The 22,080-nt window shown below is 44.6% G+C and overlaps 1 long non-coding RNA gene across 1 annotated transcript in view; it reads right to left on the reverse strand.

Annotated features, from left to right (window-relative positions):
* Window positions 1-3,052: 3,052 nt before the first annotated feature.
* The window catches only part of LOC142819172 (uncharacterized), a 56,407-nt gene continuing 37,379 nt past the window's right edge, over window positions 3,053-22,080 (reverse strand). Inside the window, exons 2-4 of the long non-coding RNA XR_012896972.2 lie at window positions 18,941-19,012; window positions 12,405-12,465; window positions 3,053-4,200 (exon numbers count right to left, since the gene is read on the reverse strand). This is a non-coding gene — a long non-coding RNA (uncharacterized LOC142819172). The remainder of the gene's footprint in view (window positions 4,201-12,404; window positions 12,466-18,940; window positions 19,013-22,080) is intronic.

Here is a 22,080-nt window from a genome sequence, read left to right on the forward strand (position 1 = left end):
TTGCAGTTACAAAGTTATCCATGTTTAGGACGCATGTTAGGATCATTCTAAATGGGATTCTAGCTGCAATGCATTGTCATGCAGGTTATCTGATTTAGCCTAGGCTAATGCTGAGTGAACACTATACTAAAAAGATAGAGCTAGTCAGAAAAAAATGGTGGGCGAGGTTTCCATAGAAACGTCTGTGATAGAAAAAACAGTTTATGAAAAAAAAAACCAGAATTTTCACTTTTTGGCTGAAACTCAGAAGTTTTCCATTGTTGCATTTAAAAAATAAATTGGGTTGGGGCTGGAAATATGTACATACCAGGTACGCAGTGCGGCGTGGGGCTTTATTCTAGGATGTAGAGGTTTTGAAAAAGATTTGGCAATCCACTCAGATAATCAGCTGAACATGTGCTCCCAGTCGTCCCCTTCAAGGACTAGACTATGTGATCTCTTGAGGTCCCTTCCAGTCCCACCATTCCGTGATTCTATGATTATGAACAAAAGGGCGAATGTGATCCTGGGATGCATAAACAAGAGATGCTCAGGCCAGGTCTACACTGGACCTGGAAAGTTGGCTTAAGGTACATAATTCCAGCTATACGAACTGTATAGCTGAGCCATAGTAGCATCCACACTGTGGGAGGCTGACAGGGCAAAACACTCCCATTGGCTTCCCTAACTCCTCACAAAAGGAGGAGTACTGGATGCCGAGGGAAGCTGTTTTCAGCATTCGACTAATGGGGCTCACTAGACCCACTAAATCAAACACCAGAAGATGGATCACTAGAGTGTCAATCTTCCAGTAAGTATAGACATGCCCTCCATTAGGGCTAGAGAGGTTATTATATCTCTATATTTGGTATGGGTGCAACTGTTGCTGAATTATTGTGCCCAATTCTGGACACCACAGTTCAAGCAGGACGTTGTTATATGAGTGATTACAGGATTAAAATGCATGCCTTGTAGTGATAGACACAAGGAGCTTGATCTATTTAGTTCAACAAAGAGAAGGTTAAGAAATGACAGTCATTAAATATTTTCATGGGTAACTAATATTTAATAATAGGTTCTTTAATCTAGCAGAGAAAGGTCTATCATGGCCCAATGGCTGGAAGTGGGATCTTGACAATCTAAGGGTGAAAATAAGGAGTAAAATTTTAACAGCAGGCACAACTGACCATTGGAACACCACTCAAGAGTCATGGTGGATTTTCCATCACAGACAAATTTTTATATCAAGATGGCTATTTCTCTAAAGGGTGTGGCTACACTACAGGAGAAAGTCTAATTAAGATACACAACCTCGGCTATGTTAATTGTGTAGCTGAAGTCAAAGTAGCTTAACTCGACTTTTGGTGCGGTCCACATTGCAGGAAGTCGACGGAAGAACACCTTCAACATCCCTTACTCTTCATGAAAGCAGGGTGACCACCGTCGACTGGAGTGCCCCTCTCACTTCAGATTAGCTGTCTTAACTAAACTGCTAATTCGAACCCTGGAAGATCTACAGTGGCAGCTTCCATCTTCCTCTGTAGTGTAGATGTATCCTCAAAGAACTGCTCTAGGAATTACGTTGTGGAAGTCTTGTGGCCTGTGGAATCCGGATTGTCAGACTAGCTTAGGGGTGGGCAAATACCGGCTTGCAGACTAGATCTAGTCCAGAAGAGTTAGACACTGGCGGGCCCCATACTACATAATTACCTGTGCCTCCACAGGGACAGAGAACACAGCTCCCATTGGCTACAGATTGCTGTTCCTATCCAATGAGAGCTGAAATTGCCCATACCTGCGGAGGTGCAGGTAAATATAATGGCAGAAGCCCACTAGGGGCTTACCCTGGTGAACTTCTGCTGTTTTATTGCCCACCCTGGATTAGCTCATCAAAAAGGTAATTTCTGGTCTTGGAATTGATGAAAAACCATGCTGTAATCTGACTAGAATGATTGCACAAGGGAAAAAAGCATGTTAGGCCATTTGCTTGGAGACTCTCCGAAAGTGAAGTTTAAATTTGCTTCTTCCGCTGTTCACACAAGAAATCTGATTATAAACATTATTCTTGTATGATCACGGGAGCAGCAATACCACCTCACTTGTGTGGCCAATCACAACTCAGAAAACGCAACCTGAATTCTGGTTTCCGAATGGCAAGCCATGGAGTAAATTACATTCTTCAGAATACAAAAGGAATCACACTTGAGAGCAGTAACTGGCTAGTTTTAATTGCAGCTTCGCCACCGTTGCTACAGCATTATCGTGTTATTGTGATTTCCATAAATTGTGCTAAGAGCTGATGTGAAGGGCGACCCAGAGTAAGTCATTTGCAGCCTGCAGAAGCTAGCTCCTTTTTGCAGGCATTCCCATGCCTTTGCATCACGTCAGGGAGTGGAATGTTGTTCACAGCCATTGTGGAAGTGACTCAACGCACCCACTTAGCCACAACAAAGGATTAAAGCCATTACAATTGTTTTACTTCTGATGCCCAGTTAAGAGCTGATGTCACTTGCGGTCTGAGGAAGTCATTTGCCATTCACAACAACACATTTTATTGTCCCACAAAACCCAGAATATACGCTACGTATTTGTGAGCGCCATCTCCTGGCCTCTTACCTATTAACTCAGAGGCAGATGAAAGCACTCCTGGACTGTGTCTACATTGCACCCCTTTTCCGGAAAAGGGATGCAGATGAGACAAGTCGGAATTGCAAATACCCCGGGGATTTAAATTTTCCCTGCTGCATTTGCATGAACATGGCTGCCGCTTTTTTCCGGCTCGGGGGTTTGCCGGAAAAAAGCACCAGTCTAGACAGGGATCTTTCAGAAAATAAAGCCTTTTCCAAAAGGTCCCTTATTCCTGATTTTAAGAGGAAGGCTTTATTTTCTGAAAGATCCCTGTCTAGACTGGCATTTTTTTCCGGCAAAGCCCCGAGCCGGAAAAAAGTGGCAGCCATGTTCATGCAAATGCAGCGGGGAAAATTTAAATCCCCGTTGCATTTGCAATTCCGACTTGTCTCATCTGCATCCCTTTTCTGGAAGAGGGGTTCAGTGTAGACACTGCCCTGTAGCACATGGGACTCTCTCCTTCCTTTGGCCAAGGAGCTGCCATTTGGTGAGGGAGAGCTGAGGCAACAACTTCTAGGGGACAGGCCATCTTCTTTACAAGGGATAGAGATGACCTGGCCATAACCAATGTCACATCTTGTTAAGGGAAGCTGTGTAGCCAATTATACCAGGCCGAACCAGGGTCAGAAATGCTAGTTGTGAGTAATATTTGCCTAAAAAAAGGTCAGTAGGGTGAGTAGCCTGAAAATAATGGAAATGTTTGGGCTGGGGACATCAAAAAACTTCTTCAGTGAATGATGCTCAATTTCCTGTTACTTGCCCCAAATACTTTGTTGAGCGTTCTCACCAAAAAAAGGAGTTTTTTAACATGAAGAAAAATACACCTAAATAGAAGGAATCTTTTTAAAACATATCTCCTCTCACCAAGCTGTTTGTGAAGGCCTGTTATAATTTTTTTCCCCCATCTGGATGATGCTTCTGAGTTAAGCTTTCATTAATGACAGGCAGTTGTGTTGGCTTCTGCAGAGCTACCTTGCGATATAGTTTTTAGCAAACGGATTATTTTTTTAAAATAAATATAATAATGAACAAGTTCACTAGGTCACTGGGACAGGATGGGATGTGACACACCAAATGCACTTACTAGTGAGCTGAATATCCCATAACCTATACCTTTTCTATACATGTAGCATACAGTGCAGGGAACTCAGCAGTGATTAATCAATAGCAATATCATTCAGGCCTGAATTAACATAATTAATGTTTGCCCAATGTCAGTCTGCTCTAGAACACTCTTTATTTCCAATCAAGATCCCTAGATAATGTTCTTATATCCAAGCTAAGTGCTTCAGAACACCCCACACTTGTGTGTCTCCTACCTCCATTAAGTTATTACATATTCTTGCTTTGCAGTTCTTTTTTCCTCCTGTTGTTAAAGGGGAAGAGATTCTCTTTAGTCTTAAGAATTCTGTATTGACTGCCGAGTGAGAAGACTGGGATGGATGGACGGATGGATGGATGGATGGATGGATACTGAATGTTCACACAATAATCTAGGCCTCATATTCACTCTTCTCCTTCCATGTACCAACCCAGTGTTGATTCCTCTTGTAGGTATCATTCTTTTTAAGATCTTCATGGCATGTCTTTGCTCTGTAAAGATACTGCAGGTAAATGCCTTGCTAAATAAAGACTTTAAAGGATTAAATTTAAAAGCAATGAGTAGTCCTGTCACACCTTAGAGACTAACAAAAATATATATAGTATCATGAGCTTTCAAGGGCAAAATCCACTTCATCAGGTGAGCTTGAGTGGAGGAAAAAAGAGGGGCCCAGGATATATAACAGAAAAAGAAGGGAGAGAAAAAAAGTACCTGTCAATTGTAGTGTTGGTGCTAATGAGGCTCATTGAGTAGGCTGATGTGTCCTATACTTAGCTTTTGATGTCAAAGTGGTGTTAAATGTAAGGAAGGCTGGTTTTATAATGGGCTATCCAGTTAACGTCTTTGTTCAAACCCAGGGAAACAGTGTCATCTTTATATATGAAGAGCAATTCTTCATTCTCTGTAATTGCCTGGTGAAATTCCTTTGTAAAAGAATGATTGAGTTCCCCGGCAGGTTAATGTCAGCAAACATCAATTTCCCTAAGCACACACAAACTGATAAAACTATTTCCATTGATAGTCATCAAAATTTGTGGATAGGCAAAGTAAGAAAAACATTGCTTGAGAAGTTATTGTAGCTTGATTTAGGCATGTTTAGCATGTTTATTTTGAATGCATTTTCCCCCTCCCCTCCCCCCAGCAAGTTACATAGAATGGGGAAGGGGGAATCTCTTCTTTGATCAAGCTATTCTTTTTCAGGCTAGGCCTTTTTTGTCCTTGCTTTGAAAGAAAGAAAGAAAGAAAGAAAGAAAGAAAGAAAGAAAGAAAGAAAGAAAGAAAGAAAGAAAGAAAGAAAGAAAGAAAGAAAGAAAGAAAGAAAGAAAGAAAGAAAGAAAGAAAGAAAGAAAGATTAAATCTGTAGGTTTGCAACAAATTGTATTTTTCTACATGGGTTTTTCCATGGAATTTCTTTAGGGAAAACATGAAATGCCCCCAAATGAGATAATCATCGGGTTTTGTATTTATCAAAACCCTTCTTTTTCCTGTGATCAAACTGCTACCTTCCCCCGTCTACTGGAGGAGGACCTGCACATGCCAAAACAACATAGACAGAATCACATATATGCTCATTTTGCAAGTTGCCAAGTCTCCACAACTGTGACTGAAGCCAATGGGTTAGTCTTTCAGATGTTGTAAATCAGCAGACCTCTGCTGATGTAAATGATAGTTCTCTGATTTTCCCCAGTTGAGGAGAGGGGCCAATGGAAGTCAAAAGCAATCACAACCTTGCAGGATTGGGTCTAGATGAAGTCAGGACCAAGATAAAAACTACTTGGTAAAATAAGAAACATTGTCCCTACTGCATTGTTATTGCTCTTTGAAGAGGTTTGATGAACTGTTTTATCTTTCATTGTATTCCCAAGTTCTGCACAAGAGAGGAAAGAGATCTATCAAACAATACAATATCAGAGAACGGCAACAAAAATTATTAGAGGTTTGGAACGGGTCCCATATGAAGAGAGATTAAAAAGACTGGGACTTTTCAGCTTAGAAAAGAGGAGACTAAGGGGGAGACATGAGAGAAGCCTATAAAATCATGACTGGTATGGAAAAAGTGAATAAGGAAAATATATTTACTTTTTCCTACAATACAACAACTCGGGGTCACCAAATCAAATGAATAGGCAGCAGCTTTAAAACAAACAAAAGGAAATTTTTCTTCACTCAGCGCACAATCTGTGGAACTCCTTGCCAGAGGATGTTGTAAAGACTAGAACTTTAACAGGGTTCAAAAAAGAACTAGATAGATTCATGGAGGTTAGGTCCAATAATGGCTATTAGCCAGGATGGGTAGGAATATTGTCGCTAGTCTCTGTTTGTCTGGAGGTGGGCAACAGGGCAGGATCATGTGAGGATTACCTGTTGTGGGGTTCCCTCCCTCTGGGGCATCTGGCATTGGCCACTGTCGGCAGACAGGATACTGAGCTAGATGGACCTTTGGTCTGACCCAGTATGGCCGTTCTTATGTTCTTATTTTCAGCTGGGACCAGAACTTGGAATAGTCAAAACTCTCCCCAGGAAAGCTGTTCCTTATGAGATTTCCAGCTCATCTTTGAAGAACCAGGTGGGTCAAACAACTCCAAAAAAAACATTCCCCAAATACACGCAACTTTTTAAATTAAAATGAAAAATTAATTCAAAAAATTTAAACATAAGAACGTAAGTGCACTCCCAGCTGGGATAGCGAGAGGGGCTGGTGGCAGCGGATGCCTCCATCTGGCTGCAGCTGCCCAACCCCAGTCCCCAGCTGACTGCTGCAGTCTGTCCTCAACTGCTGTGCTCCTGGGGCAGACCCCACGGCCCAGCCCCAGTGGCCCTGCAACTGCTGAAACAGCCCCAGCCATGGCAGCCCAGCTTCGGCTCCAGCCATGCCAACCAGGCCAACAAGGCCTCAGGCGGGGCCCAACCCCCATCTGGCCGTAGCATCCTGTCCCTGGCCCCGATCCTGGTCCAGGCCCCCATCTGGCCACAGGCAGGGCTGGTGGCAGCTCCTCCCCCCTCCCCCGCTGTGGCGATCTAGCTGTGGCCACTTCTGCCCTGATGCAGCAGCCTAGCCCTGGCTAGGTGAAGTAATCTGGCTCCAAGCCCCTCCCCCCAATATGCACCACTTCCCATTGTCAGCACCTTGCCCTGCCTCCTGCACCTCCCACACACCAGTCCCCTGCCCTGAGCCTCTCCCGCACCCCAACCCTGACTCCTGTACCCCCACATCCACAAACTGATCCCAGCAGCAGCAGACGTCCCATTAAATAAAGTCTGTGAGTACAAGGTTTCATTTATGGTATTAGTAATCATCATGTCACTTACCAATAGTATTAAGTTGTATATTTTCAGTCATGCAAACAGGCCCACTTCTCCGGCTCTTTGTTGACCCCTTGTTCTGAATTTTGATGGAATTTGGCTCTTTGGTTTGAAAAGGTCGCCAACCCCTGCCCTATCATGTTATATCGATATCCTGCCTTGGGGAAGCTGAAGAGTTAGAGGTAGAAGGGATCTTGTTAGCTTGCGTCTGCCACCATTAGTACCTTTTTCAGGATGGGTACATCTAGACTACAGGCTTTTTGTCGACAGAGGCTTTGTCGACATACACTGTTGACAAAGCTTCTGTCGACAAAGAGCATCTAAACTACATCCAGTTCTGTCGACAAAGCAAGCTGCTTTGTCGACATGAGAGTGTAGATGCAAAGGAGAGTGTAGATGCAATAACGCCTTCTGTCGACAGAACTCTGTCGACAAAAGGCGTTATGCCTCGTAGAAGAGGTTTACTGCCGTCAACAAAACTGCCGAGTTCTGTTGATGTTATGTCGACAGAACACAGCAGTAGTGTAGACGCAGGTATAGTTTTCTCAACAAAAATCCACTAATGTCGACAAAACCCTGTAGTCTAGATACATCCGGTCTAGATACACCCGGTATGTCTACACTACAGAACTTGAGTAACACCCACATTGCAGTCACGTTCTTTAGATTGTAAATTGAAAGAACAGAGGGGGTTTTCCAGCATTGGTAAACCTCTTTCTACGAGGAAGAAGCCTTTTACCAAAAGAGCATGTGTGGACGGGGAAGAGGGAGTTGTTTCACAAGAACAGGAAAGAGGAAAAAGCACAGGTTGCCTGATGGCCACTCCACGCATAGTAATCACAGCTTACACACAAGATAGCGTCCATTCAGTGCAGATCGCTTTTTCGATGTGCTTTCGCAGTGTGGACACTCTCTTTCGGAAGACGTTTTTTCGGAAGATCTCTTCCGGAAAAGCTTCTCCCAAAAGAAGCCTGCAGTCTAGACATAGCCTCAGTTTAGCTAATAGTACAATCCTTACACACTATTTGGCATCTGTCAAGGTGGCATAATTAGGTGGTCTCTCCTTTTACCAGGGCTGGATTTTTTCCTGGTCCGGTGTTTTGCCCAGTCAGCTTTGAAATGACCATCTGTCTAGGCTTTTGAAAGATCATCCATCACCATTGTGCCTGGGCACTTACGCAGCTTTCCTCTTCACAGCCTGTTATATATCATAGTCAGGAAAGGTTTTTTTCTGATTCTGAGCCTTAGAAAATCTTCCAAATGTTCTATCATCCTCGCTCTATATTATGAGCCAAATTCCCTGGGGGCATAAATTGGCCTACCTCCACTGACCTCTAAAGGACTATGCTGGTTTACACCAGCTGAGGGTCTGGCCTATTGATCACTTTCACTCATTATGCAGACATTTGCCTACTTAAATATCCCTGATGCTCTCTTCTCTCATGGGCAAGGCAGGAACTCACATGCATACCTCTCAGGGTGATAATAGGGGAGCTTCTATGCTGCACACATGTAATTCCTGCTTGCCAAGGAAAGATGCTCCAGCATTTCATCTGCTTCTCAGCAGAAATTAAAAGGGGGAAAAAACTAAGTGACTGATGGGGATAAACAGCTGGTAGAGTAAGAGAAGCTGAAGTTTGCAAATTACAACACCTACAGGACACATAAATCACTATAGCAAGTTTGTTCCCTGTTTTAAATGCTCTGGAACATGTCAGGATTAAAAAATGGAGTCCATGATCTTATTTTCACTTGTCTCCTCTTGCCTCTCCCCGTGGCCACATGGGACAAAAATCAAGGAACAAAAAAGAGAGAAATAAATGTTTAATCTCCATACTACTGCTGCCTTTCAAAGCATAGTTTAATCTAGTTGGCTCAGGGTACAGCGATTAGATACAGCGATTAGATTCTGATTCACAAAAGCATCCTTATTCAGGAAAGGGAGCACGTAAGAGCATAAGAACAGCCAGACTGGGTCAGACCAAAGGTCCATCTAGCCCAGTATCCTGTCTGCCACCAATGGCCAATGTCAGGTGCCCCAGAGGGAATGAACAGAAGAGGGAATCATCAAGTGATTCCCAGTTTCTGACAAACAGAGGCTAGGGACACCATTCCTGCTCATCCTGGCTAACCTATCCTCCATGAATATATCTAGGCTTCCTATTCCGAACTACCTGTACTCCTCGTGGAAAATCTTCATGGAACAAGGCGTACAGGTAGTTCATAATAGGAAGCCTAATCCGAACTACCTAGTCTGTGTCGCGTGTAGCCGCGGGCACGGAGTCCGAACTAGCCGGCATTTAAAAATGGCAGCGCCTGGCAAGATGCAAATGAAGCCCGGGAAATTCAAATCCCGGGCTTCATTTGCAACTTCGGTTGCCTACATTAACCACCCTAGTTCGAACTAGGGTGGTAGTGTAGACATACCCTCATAGTGCAGAGAATGGGACTTAAACATATACTTAAAGTGAATCATGTGCTACAGTAGTTTCCTGAATGGGAATGGCTTTACATATGCCTGCATGGCCTTCTTGAATTAGACCATAGTGTATCAGTAGTGTGTGTGTGTGTGTGTGTGTGTGTGAGTGAGAGAGAAAGAGAGAGAGAGAGAGAGAGAGACAGAAGAGGCTACATCTAGACTGCAGTGTTAAGTGCCTTCCGTCCCAAGTGCAGGATTCTACACCTTGTTGAACCTCACTCTCCCTTCTCACACAGAATGCATTACCCCATCATATAGGCAAACCCTGACAATCCCAGCCAATAGATGCTTTCAAGGAAGATGCATTCTGCAGTAGGCAAGTGGAAAAAAAGACAGACCTACTGAGTAACAAGGCACCAAAGTTGGAGAAGGTGCCAATTTTCAGAAAAAAAAGTGCTCTTTCGACACCTCTCTTATCCCTCATAGAATGCGGTTTCCAGGGATGGTGAAAGAGCACATCCGCTTTTTCGAGAAAAAAAAATAAAAAGGCGGATGCATTCCTTGGACACAGCGTTGCTTTCCCAAGATACCTCCAGTATCCTGAAAAAGCAATGCAGTCTAGAAATAGCCAGAGAGACAGAGACAGAGACTTAAACTTCCATGTCTGACTAACTGAAACTTGTCTGCTGTTTTCTCGCTATTCAATGACAATTACATTTGTTGCCTTTCAAAGGATAAAAAGAAACGGTGTCCATGTTACAGTATGTCATTAACCTTTGCAACCGATTGGCGCAAGGTATAATTGATGCCATGAGCTCAACTGAATTCCAGTGGAGATGTAGAAATATCAATTCAGGCTGTCTGAAAGTTTTCCATTGAAACAGTTCTCATGTGGCAAATCGGGTTGGTCAGTGGAAGGCAAAGCCAGTTCTCCATGGGAAGTGCCCGCTTTCCATGGGAAAATGTCATGTGGGCATTGTTGTTCGGTCACCTCAGATCCCCGTTTTCCTCTATGGGATGAGCTCTCTAGGCAAACAACATCTCCTGTGACACACTATGGCTATGTCTAGACTGCAGGCTTCTTTCGAAAGAGGCTCTTTCGAAAGCATCTTTCGAAAGAGCCTCTTTCGAAAGATCGCGTCTAGACTGCAGGCGGATCTTTCGAAAGAGAAATCCGCTTTTTCGAAAGAGAGCACCCAGCGAGTCTGGATGTTCTCTTTCGAAGATGGCCTCTTTACATTGAAGAACGCCTTCTTTCGAAAGAGGAACTTTTGAAAGAAGGCGTTCTTCCTCGTAAATTGAGGTTTACCGCCATTGAAAGAAAAGCCGCGTTCTTTCGAAATAATTTCGAAAGAACGCGGCTTGAGTCTGGACGCAGGGGAAGTTTTTTCGGGAAAAGGCTACTTTTCCCGAAAAAAACCCTGAGTCTGGACACGGCCTATGACCAGAGATTCCCAAAAATGCAGGGCTTCCTCCCTCCGAGGCAACCTGTGCTCTGTGGGGGAAGGGAGCAGGGAGCAGGGAAGGGAGGGGGAAGAGTGCAGGCACCAAGCTTCAGCAATTAAAACCCCTCACCAAATGCATCACCTATGCGAGACTGCCATGCATCATGAGAGAGATAGCACATGCGTTGAGCCCAGAACCCATGAAGAATAGTGGACCCTGGCCTACAGCTCCGGTGAGGTAGTGTGGCAGCATTTCAGAACTTAAATTTCAGATGCTTGGTGAATTTTTTTTTATTGTTGTTCAATTTTTCAGCCTTTTAATTTCTGACAAACCTTTCAGTTTTCTATGAAAACCCCTCCCCCTTCCTCCAGGTTTCAATTATAAATGAATAAGAAGAACTTCTACCTTAGAACAATTAAAACCAGATTATATAGAACGGACAGAAAACTTTTCTCCCCCCTGGGGCATACAAAAACCACCTGGGGTGTTTGTGTGTGTTAGGAATAAAGTTACTCGGTAGGTCTGTCTTTTTTTCCACATTCTATTGCAGAATGCATTTTCTTTTAAAAGATCTATTTGCTGGGATTATCAGGGTTTGCCTATATGATGGGGTAATTCATTCTGTGAGAGGAGGAAGAGTGAGGTTCAACAAGGACAAGTGTGGAGTCCTGCACTTGGGGTGGAAGAACCCCACGCATTGTTACAGGCTGGGGACCGACTGACTAAGTAGCAGTTCTGCAAAAAAGGACCTGGGGATTACAGTAGATGAGAAGCTGGATAGGAATCAACAGTGTGCCCTTGTAGCCAAGAAGACTAATAGCATATTAGGGTGTCTAAGGAGGAGCATTGCCAGCAAATTGAGAGAAGTGATTATTCCCCTTTATTTGGCTCTGATGAGGCCACATCTGGAGTATTGTGTCCCGTTCTAGAGCCCCCACTATAGAAAAGATGTGGACACACTGGACAGGGTCCAGCAGAGGGCAACCAAAATGATTAGGGGGCTGGAGCACATGACCTATGAGGAGAGGCTGAGGGATTTGGGTTTGTTTAGTTTGCAGAAGAGAAGAGTGAGGGGAGATTTGATAGCAACCTTCAACTTCCTGAAGGGAGGTTCCAAAGAGGATGGAGAGAGGCTGTTCTCAGTAGTGACAGATGGCAGAACAAGGAGCAATGGTCTCAAGTTACAGTGGGGGAGGTCTAGGTTGGATATTAGGAAAAACTATTTCCCTAGGAGGGTGGTGAAGCACTGGGATGGGTTCCCTAGGGAAATGGTGGAATCTCCATCCCTAGAGGTTTTTAAGTCTCAGCTTGACAAAGCCCTGGCTGGGTTGATTTAGTTGGGATTGGTCCTGCTTTGGGCAGGGGTCTGGACTCGATGACTCCTGAAGTCTCTTCCAGCTCTATGATTCTATGATTCTAAAGATCACTAACATGTTGCACGCTGATTGGTCTGTGTATTAATCCAATTGCAGACTCACCCACAACAGAATACTGAACTAGATAGCCCATTGACCCAATAGAACGTACCATTTCTTCCATCTCTGTGCTTCTGCTTCTGCTTCAGCATCAGCTTCAGTCATGCGCTGATCTTGGCACAAGCAAGTGGAAAAAAGAAAGCAATTATTCAAAAGCAATCCCATTCCAAAACAAGCTCTTTCAGTATTGACGATGATTACTATTGGACCTCAGCTATGTACATGCAGATAAGACACACTCATTGCCCTTAGGGGCTTTCCACATGAATGAGATATTAGCAGTAGAAATGAGAGAAATACAACTGTTTGAGGACTGCTGGAAATGTGAAACCGTGGGGTTATTCAGGAGACAGCGCTGCTGGGAAGTCTTAAGGAGGAAGTGTTTCAAAGAGGGACTTGAAGGAAGTCAGAGAAACCATTTGGCACATCAGAAGAGGGAAATAGTTACAAGTCTCGGGCACATTGGTTACCAACTTCCAAATGTATCCATCCCATCCAAGGTATTTTGTTTCTCTAATGTCAAAATCAATAATAGTCCCCAAAGCAGACAGTCTGCAGAACTCTGGCAGCTGTTTGCTCCCCTTTAGAGATTATTATAACTCACATTTGTGTTACGGAAAAAAAATGTTTAATATTTTTTCGGCAACATCTCCCAGCTCATAAACCATCAGATTCAAGCAAACATCAGCATCAGAATGTCATTCTTGGTACATCATCTCAAAAATCAGAGCAGTCGATAAACCCTTACGGTATCCCAGAAACACACCTGGGAAAAGCCTTATAATTAAACTAAGCATTTGAGTCTAATCCTGCAGCTCATATACATGCAGCTCTCCCAATGGCATCAACAGACGTGTGTACGCAGGAATTCTGCAGTATTATAAAGGGTCTGATCTATCAAGGAGCTAGACAAATTCCTTTGGACAAATTGGAGAAGGTCCAGAGAAGAGCAACAAAAATGATTAAAAGTCTGGAAACCATGAGCTATGAGGGAAGATTGTAAGACTTGGGTTTGTTTAGTCTTGGAAAGAGAAGACTCACTTGCATCTACACTGCACAGCTATTTTGGAATACCGAAGGTACACCAAAATTGCTATCCCGTGTCTACACAAGCTGCCTGTTATTTCAAAATATGTTTCAAAATAATGGGCATGCTATTTCGCCATCCTGGTAAATTTCGTTGCACGAGGGGTAGGGGATGGCTCCAAATAGTGGGTTATTTCAAAATTTGGCACTGTGTAGATGCGCCAAATTTCAAATTAGATGCAAAATAAAGTACGCAGTTTTCATAGTGCAAATTGCATATCTTATTTTGAGTTTGAGGTGCTGTGTAGACCCACCCTAAGAGAGCAGATGCTAGCAGCTTTCAAATACCTACAAGGAGGAGGGAGAAAAATTATTTTCCTTAACCTACGAGGATAGGACGAATAGCAATGGACTTAGATTACAGCAGGGGATGTTTAGGTTGGACATTAAGAAAAACTTCTCAGCTTTCAGGGTGGTTAAGCACTGGAGTAAATTGTCTAGGGGGGTTATGAAATCTCCATCAGTGGAGATTTTTAAGAGCAGGTTAGACAAACACCTCTCAGGGATGATTTAGATTGGTTGGGCAAATTCTGGCTCATGGGCCACATCCAATCTGCAGAGTTAGTCCCTGGTGGAACACTGCCTCTGTATTTATGATAGTGATAGAAATGTAGCCATGTTAGTCTGGTGTAGCTGAAACAAAATACAGGACTATGTAGCACTTTAAAGACTAACAAGATGGTTTATTAGATGAAAGCTCATCATCTAATAAACCATCTTGTTAGTCTTTAAAGTGCTACATAGTCCTGTATTTTGTTTCTGTATTTACCTGCACCTCCCTAGATATTGGGAGATCACAGCTGTCATTGGCCACAGATCACCATCCGTGGCCAATGGGAGTGGAGGGCAGAACATGGCCAACGAGAGCTGTGATCGCCCAGCACCCAACAGGTGCAGGTAAATATAGCAGCAGCATCCCACCAGTGACTAACCCTAGAAGACTACCCTTTTTTATATACAGCCCCGATCTAGATGGTGCTTGGTCCTGCCATGAGGGCAGGGGACTGGACTTGATGACCTCTCAAGGTTTCTTCCAGTTCTAGTGTTCTATGATTCCGTGATCTAAAATTCCTATTTAAGCCAATAAGAACATAAGAACGGCTGTACTGGGTCAGACCAAAGGTCCATCTAGCCCAGTAGCCTGTTTGCCGACAGTGGCCAGCGCCAGGTGCCCCGGAGGAGAATTAGAGTTATGTTTCTAGAGATGTATGGACCCACTGAGGTTTGACTTTCAGACCTAGTCAAAAATGTATTATTATTAATTATTTCATTGCATTATAGTAATGCTGAAAGATCATGTATGACTCTGGAGCCTCATTGTGCTAAGTGATGTATAAGCCCATAGTAAAAAGCAGTTTCTGCCTTGAGAAGCTTTTCGTCAAAATAAACTAATGTCAGGAGACAGCAGGTATCAGTTACAGATGGAGAACTGAGCCACAGGGAGCTCATGTGATTCATCCAAGAGGATGATTAAATCAAGGTCTCCTTACTCCCAGTTCAGTCCTGTACCCATAAGTCCACCCCACGGATGTATTGAGAATACAGACCTTATACAACAGCCTTTTCACCACCATCCTTGTAGCTTTCACCCATCACTCTAAACCTGTGCAGTGTAAGTGGCATAAAGTCAGGTAAAAGAGAAAATGCAGGTGAAGTAAAAATCTGAGGTAATATCTTGTATTGGATCAACTTCTGTTGGAGAGAGAGATGCACTCTTGAGCTTAAACTGGGGTCTTCTAGTCAGGAACTCTCTGGAAGCTTGGAAGCTTGTCTCTCTCACCAACAAGACTGGGTCCAAAAAAAGATATTACTTCACCCACCTTGTCTCAATAATATCCAGGGACCAACATGACTACAAACATTTTATCACGTAAGCAGGGAAGTACGGGTCTCGGTAGGGAAACTCAAAGAGCATACGGCTGCCTACTTCCCCGATGCTTAAAACATTTTCACTCCTTCTGCCCCATCAATGACTTTCACTCATGTATGCACCTCCCCAACACTCACCCTGTTCAAGACCGCAGAGCTGGAACCTCCATCTATGGGTACGTCTACACAGCAAAGTTATTTCAGGATACCAGAGGTATCCCCACATCTTTTGACCGTGTCCGCTTTTTCAAAATATAGCAGATGCACTATTTTGCCATCCTCATTCTACGAGGAGGAAGGGATGGCTGGAAATAGCACTTTATTTCAAAATTCGGAAAAATAAGCTATTTCAAAATAGACCTGAAATAAGCTACGCAATTTGCGTAGTGCCAATTGCATAGCTTATTTCAAGTTTCAGGTGCTGTGTAGACACACTATGAGACTGAATAGATGGATCGCAACAAGTTAGGTCAGATGGTCTTATTTTATTGTGTTCTGAACTCTCTGTGCAGCCATAAGCATTAGACAGTGTCATGACAAGTAAGCTGTCCATGTTACTGTGGGATTTGAAGGCAAGAAATAAATCCCGGGGAAGGGTAGAAAGACTGAAAGAGCAAATTCCCTACAATTCAGATTTTAAAAGTCAATCGCATGTTTTTCGAGACTTGAGAGCCACGCACACAGTTTTCACATATTGTAAAGTGTATGGGCAATAGTCAGAACATCTGAACACAATTACCCTTCTTACCAGTTCCCTTGGATTTGGTTCCCCCACCCCTAAACCCTCACAGCCAAGGCCATTATTAAATTGCATTATGGAAAATTGCAATTAGTTCCAGGTAGAGCATCATTGAGCTTCAGTCTTTAATTGAAGGAGGGAAAGTGGATGATAAATTGGGTATGAGAGCTCACATTTGAGTGATATATGATCAAAAAGGAGGATAAAGACAGAGCTAAACAGCAACATGCACATGTGGGTGAGTCGTCCACCCATCCAGCTGATGGGTCTGCTTTTCCACAGGATCCACTCTTGAGTTTGTGGCATATGTGAAGCAAGCTGAGGCCAGGCTGATTACTGTGTAAGTCAGACTGAGCAAAAACAACTGTAGAGGAGAAGGAACATAATGCACTTGTCTCCTCCCTCTCTTCCCCTTCCCAGCTTGAAAGCAATGGCAGTCTCTTTGCACCCTTTCTTCTCCAGGTTATCTGCACAGACACCACAGCAGCATAAGCATAGAACCCATGGTGGTTTCCACTGAGCATCAAAGCATTATGACAATCATATTAACCATGGTGAGCCTTCTGCTGGAGAATAGCCGGAGCATGTTCAGGGTCTGCAGGAATGAGGAAGGATCTAGAGAGGCCATGAATATACTCTTCTGCAAAGCACTTGAATTGAGCGACTGGCAAACGCTGCCAGCATTCAATCCCCTGAACACAGCAGAATTCTGATTCTGGTGCCATCAGACAAGCACAGTCTGGTGGGACTGCATAGTTACGCAGGTAGGACACAATCAACAGCGGCTGCAAAACATTCCCATATATAAGGCCGCTTTCATGGGAGTTGGTGATTTACTTTCCCCACATTGAACTGCAAGAAGACCAGAACAAGACCAGCTGACAGGGCGGGGAGCAAGTGGCAATTGTCCTGTGGAAACTTGCAATGCCAGACAGCTACCAGTCAATTGGGAATCAATTTGGAGTGGGGAAATCTACAGCGTGGGCTATTATGAACATAGAAGCAGAGTGGAGGGCTTTGCCACGATGGGGTTGCCTAACTGTGCTGGGGCGATAGATGGAACATTCATCTCTATCTGGGCTCCCAACCACCTTGGAAAGGAGGATGTAAACCACAAGGGGTAATTCTTGGTGGTGCTGCAGGTGTTGGTGGATCACAAGGGCCATTCAACAAGGACAAGTGTAGAGTCCTGCACTTGGGAAGGAAGAACCCCAGGCATTGTTACAGGCTGGGGACCGACTGGCTAAGTAGCAGTTCTGCAGAAAAAGACCTGGGGATTACAGTAAATGAGAAGCTGGATAGGAATCAACAGTGTGCCCTTGTAGCCAAGAAGGCTAATGGCATATTAGGTTGTATTAGGAGGAGCATTGCCAGCAGATCTAGAGAATTGATTATTCCCCTTTATTTGACTCCGGTGAGGCCACATCTGGAGTATTGTGTCCAGTTCTGGAGCCCCCACTATAGAAAGGATGTGGACGCATTGGAGAGGGTCCAGTGGAGGGTGACCAAAATGATTAGGGAGCTGGAGCACATGACTTGTGAGGAGAGGCTGAGGCATTTGGGTGTGTTTATTCTGCAGAATTGAAGAGTGAGGGGGGATTTGATAGCATCCTCCTGCTTCCTGAAGGGAGATTCCAAAGAAGATGGAGAAAGGCTGTTCTCAGTATTGACAGACGGCAGAACAAGGAGAAATGGTCTCAAGTTATAGTGTGGGAGGTGTAGGTTAGATATTACGGAAAAGTATTTCCCTAGGAGAGTGGGGAAGCACTGGAATGGGTTACCTAGGGAGGAGGTGGAATCTCCATCCCTAGAGGTTTTTAAGTCTTGGCTTGACAAATTCCTAGCTGGATTGATTTAGTTGGGATTGGTCCTACCTTGGGCAGGGGTCTGGATTTGACCTTGTGAGGTATTTTCCAGCTCTATGATTCTATGAACATCAACATGGGATGTTCGAGAAAGGTGTATATCGTGGGCCTCTTTAGGAACTCCTGCCTCTTCAGAAAGCTGCAAGCGGAAACTTGTTTCCCAGACTGGAAAATTACCATGGGAGGCCTTGAAATGCCAGTAGTGATACTTGGTGAGCCATCCTACTTGCTATCATGGCTCATACATGAGCAGCCTGGACTGCCATAAAGAGCAGTTCGATCAGAGGCTGAGAAAATGCAGATGAGTGGTAGAATGTGCTTTTGGGTGTTTAAAGGGAAGGTTCTGCAATATACTGATTAGCTGGACCTCAGCAAATGCAACTTTCCCACTGTGATGGGAGCCTGCTGTGTGTACCATAATATTTTTAGAGTAAGGGGAAAAGTTACATGGCGGGGGGAAGGCCTAGGCAAAGCTCCTGGCCAGTGATCATGAGCATCCAGACACCAGAGCAATAAGCAGAGCACAGCGAGGGGCACTGCAAATCAAAGAAGCTTTGAAGACAATGGGCAGATGGAACCAATTTAAAATATATTTATGGTGTAGGTGAATGAATTCAATCCTATTGAAAAGAAATGACTAGTTAAGACACACACACACACACACACACACACATTGAAAATCCAAATTTATTACAACAATTTAAAAAAAGTACAGTAAAACCCTCAAACTTTGGAGACCAAGACATAGATTTCAAAATGCATTTATCAGTTAAAAGCCTGAAATGTACCCATTTCAATGCCCTCTCCCCCCCCCCCCTTATGGACACACCTGTTGATTACAACCCGAGATGTACCTGGTATTTCCCTTCAAGGAACAGTGGTCATACAATAATCACAGGCTCTCAGTCCTTACTGCCCTATTCAGCCAAAATGTGCAGGCTGTGGAAATTTACTGACTTATTGTGAAGATAGTGGAGTCATTGGTTATAATTAATGGTATTAGTGAATTACCATGAGACAAAGAATTACCTCCGGCAATGTATCTTTTCTTTGGTGCTCAGTATGAGTCCACTGACGAGAACAGCTCCTCCTTATGTATGTCTGCAAAAGGGGAAAATACTGTACATATATGTAGTCAATCATTTTTAAAAGGTTTTTATAACTTTCTCTCTGTTCCAGATAGAAGTAAATTGGATGCTTTACATAAGCCTTCTTCCTAAAAGGCTAAGCTATTTTAACAGTGCATTCCACCAAAATGAATAATGTTTGGCTTTTGGTGGCAGATTTTTCTGTGGTTACAACCTCTGTTGCACATCATAAAATTCCAACCCCATCCTCTTGCTTTTCCTTCATTAAAAAAAAAAAAAGAAAGAAAACAACCACCTTTAAAATACCACATTTGTCAGATTTGTGCCTGGGTTTTAAATTGTGTGATTTATGTGTTGATTTTCTTCTGATAGAGGAAAAGACCCATAAAAATTAAAGAGACCAAGAGTTGTCTGAGTATGGGTCATAGCACACTACTGTTTATGAACTAGTGACTTAAGAGACAGCCATTCCCAGGTTAGGCTGTATAGAGGTAGCATGTGAAACCAAATCCTGAATTGAAAAACTTCCACATCTTGAGAAATGTGAAATATGGACTTGTATTTGGACTGGAATATCAGAGTTAGAATCTGTTTGTGGGGCAGCTTGTCCATACAACAATTCAACCCCTTCTCTGCAGCCAAGCATGGGGCATTTGACAGTTTGCTGTGAAGCCAGCAGCCTTTAAGGAACACAGTACTGCCACCACTTTCTGTATGGGGGCCTCCCCAGTCCCAGCTGAAGACCACCATGTGGTCTAGATAAGTAGCCCCATCATCATGATGTGGCTGCAGGATCTTGTCCATTAGATGCTAGAAAGTGGCTGCTCTCCTATGCAAGCCAAAAAGACACAGTTCTGAACTGAAGGAGTCTCCCCCGCGTGAAGGAAACATTCTTTTCCCAGGATGTTCTTGTCAGGGGGTATCAGCCAATACCCCTGGGTGAGATCTAAGGTTGTTATATACTGTACTTATCCTAGTCACTTCAGGAGGTTGTGTACTTGAGACATTGTGTAGGCATCAAATTTTGAGATCTTGTAAATATCTATACAAACCCTGATCAAGCCATGTGGTTTAGAAACCAGTACTATTGGATTGTGCCATACACTTGAGATTTCATAATGATCCCCAGCTTCCTCGTTCTCTCTGATCATTACTTGCTTCTCTTTTGGTATGGGCTCTATGGTCTCTCTCATTACGTCCCCTGGTTGAGTTTCAGTATGGTCGACCATCATGGCCATTTGGCTTGGAACCACCAAAAAACACGTCTGAGCTAGTGAACAAGGAAGGAGTTCTGCCTGTCTCCTCTGTCCAGAATCCAGGTGCTCCACCAATTGCACCCTCATCAGCTTGTCCAGATGCTTCTGGGTATGTCTACACTACAAAGTTAATTCGAACTAACGGACATTAGTTTGAATTAACTTTGATAGGCGCTACACTAGCGCTCCGCTAATTCGAACTTAATTCAAACTAGCGGAGCGCTTAGTTCGAACTAAGTAAACCTCATTCTACGAGGACTAAGGCTAGTTCGAACTTACTAGTTCAAATTAAGGGGTGTGTAGCCCCTTAATTCGAACTAGTGGGAGGCTAGCCCTCCCCAGCTTTCCCTGGTGGCTACTCTGGCCAACACCAGGGAAACTCTACTGCCCCCCTCCCGGTCCTGGACCCCTTAAAGGAGCACGGGCTGGCTACGGTGCCCGTGCCAGGTGCAAGCCTGCCAGCACCCAGCTAGCAGACCCTGAACCTGGCACGGCTCGAGCCAGCTACCCGATGCTCCCCAGCCCTCCCCCTCTTCCCGGGACCAGGCTGGCAGCTCCCGGGAGCTTGCCTGGGACCACAAGAGGCGGGCGCCCGCCTGGTCTAGTGCAGACATCGTGGACCTCGTCCACGACCTCCGCACTAGGCACAGGAAAGTGGCCGTCTAGGGCAGGAGAGCTGCTAGCCTGGCCACCCAGGAGCAGGAGTGCATGAAAATCACAGTGGTCCACAGACCCCCGACCCTGAGCCCTGAGCTTACAATGACCATACTGGGTCAGACCAAAGGTCCATCTAGCCCAGTAGCCTGTCTGCCGACAGCGGCCAGCCCTAGGGATCCTGGAGGGGATGGACCGAAGACAGTGACCAAGCCATTTGTCTCGTGCCATCCCTCTCCAGCCTTCCACAAACTTTGGGCAGGGACACCACTCCTACCCCCTGGCTAATACCACTCCATGGACCCAACCTCCATCACTTTATCTCACTTCTCTTTAAACTCTGTTCTAGTTCTGGCCTTCACAGCCTCCTGCAGCAAGGAGTTCCACGGGTTGACTCTTTGTTTTGTGAGGAACAACTTTCTGTTACTAGTGTGAAGCCTGCTACCTATTCCTCTCCTTTGGTGTCCTCTAGTCCTTCTATTATGGGAACTAATGAAGAACTTTTCTTCATGCACCCTCTCCACCCCACTCATGCTTTTATAGACCTCTATCCTACCCCCCTCAGTTTCCTCTTTTCTAAACTGAAAAGTCCCAGTCTCTTTAGCCTCTCTTCATATGGGACCTGTTCCAAACCTCTGATCATTGTAGTTGCCCTCCCCTCTCCCACCCTCTCTCTTCCCCTCTCCCACTTTTCCCAGTCTCCCTGAGTTTTGTTCAATAAAGAGAGATTCTATTTTTGAACACACGTTTTCTTTATTTTGTACATCAGGAAGGGGGGCTAGGGAAGGGTAAGTGGAAGGAGGTGAGGGAGGAATGGGGCACGAGCCCCCGATGGGGAGGACTGGGCTGGCTCTGCGGGCTTCTGGGGGTGGAACCTCTCCTGCAGCCCCCCAATTGCCCCCTCTCCTCAGATGGCAGCCTGTGGCAAGTGCAGCCGGTCTGATGGCCGAGTGCTGTGATGTGCTCAGTGTGGGTACTCCGGGCAATCCAAGCCAGGACTACTTTGCAAGCGGGGCACCCCTGAGAACTGTCTGTCCGGGGTGGGGGTCGGGTCCCTTTACGCGCAGCCCTCAGCTAGCCTAAGGCAGCAGCTCCACGCTCTAAGTCCTCCTCTGATGCCCTGCCGCACTGCTTCCAGCCATCCTTAACCTCGGTTCAGGGTCCACTCTGT

Source organism: Pelodiscus sinensis, chromosome 20 (genome assembly GCF_052426305.1).
Source record: "Pelodiscus sinensis isolate ZL-2025 chromosome 20, ASM5242630v1, whole genome shotgun sequence".
NCBI classification, from domain to species: domain Eukaryota; kingdom Metazoa; phylum Chordata; order Testudines; family Trionychidae; genus Pelodiscus; species Pelodiscus sinensis.